Source organism: Schistocerca serialis, chromosome 4 (assembly GCF_023864345.2).
Source record: "Schistocerca serialis cubense isolate TAMUIC-IGC-003099 chromosome 4, iqSchSeri2.2, whole genome shotgun sequence".
Taxonomy (NCBI): Eukaryota; Metazoa; Arthropoda; class Insecta; order Orthoptera; family Acrididae; genus Schistocerca; species Schistocerca serialis.
Window position 1 is genome coordinate 531,376,240 of NC_064641.1, and position 753 is coordinate 531,376,992.

Consider the following 753-nt stretch of genomic DNA (forward strand, 5'->3'; position numbering starts at 1 on the left):
TGTAGTTATAGCGGATACAAAAAAAACCTTTATTGATGTTTATTTACATTCATGAGACTTCCATGCTGGCAGTGTTGATGATGAGCACAGAAAATACAGCAACACAGCGTCTCTTAGTATCCCAACATCTAACGTGGCCTTGCAGGCTCTAGCATTAACTGTGCACTACTGATGTGACTGCCGAAACTCAGTGGAGTCTCGCTTACTCGACCCACATTTGTTATTTTAATTCCACCATAATTTCAGATAACGAAAAGTATTGAAAAATCGTTCCTATTTTTAAATCGCACGTTATGTTATCGCAGGGAACCATCAACGCCATCTGCCACATACTTTGTAATGAGATTTGGCAATACACCTATGCCTTCTATACGTTCCTGGTTACAGGTTTATCGACATGCGCAAAAATTAGAATCAAACGACCTTCGTAAAAATTTTTGTCAGGAGTGGGATTCGAACCCACGCCCACAGAAGTGGACTGCGACCTGAACGCAGCGCCTTGGACCGCTCGGCCACCCTGACAACCATTTAAGATGTAATGTGCGACAGTTTCTCTCCCACATTCCGCTTTCGACAAGTAGGCGAGAAAATGAGTTGCAACAGCGGAGCGAGTTCCGAAGTCAGCGTTAGCGTGTGTGGCAGTCACAACGAGCAGTCTGTCGCTCAGCGACTGCTGCGCTGTGCTCCGGCGTTGCACAACTCTGGGCGTAAATACTGCAAGAGACAGTCCAGCGACGTGACGTGGTTCGAGTC

At 46.2% G+C, this 753-nt stretch overlaps 1 non-coding gene across 1 annotated transcript; it reads right to left on the reverse strand.

Moving 5' to 3' along the window:
* Positions 1-438: 438 nt before the first annotated feature.
* Trnal-cag (transfer RNA leucine (anticodon CAG)) lies at positions 439-522 on the reverse strand. Its single transcript has one exon. It is a non-coding gene; the product is annotated as a tRNA-Leu (tRNA).
* Between the last annotated feature and the right edge of the window lie 231 nt (positions 523-753).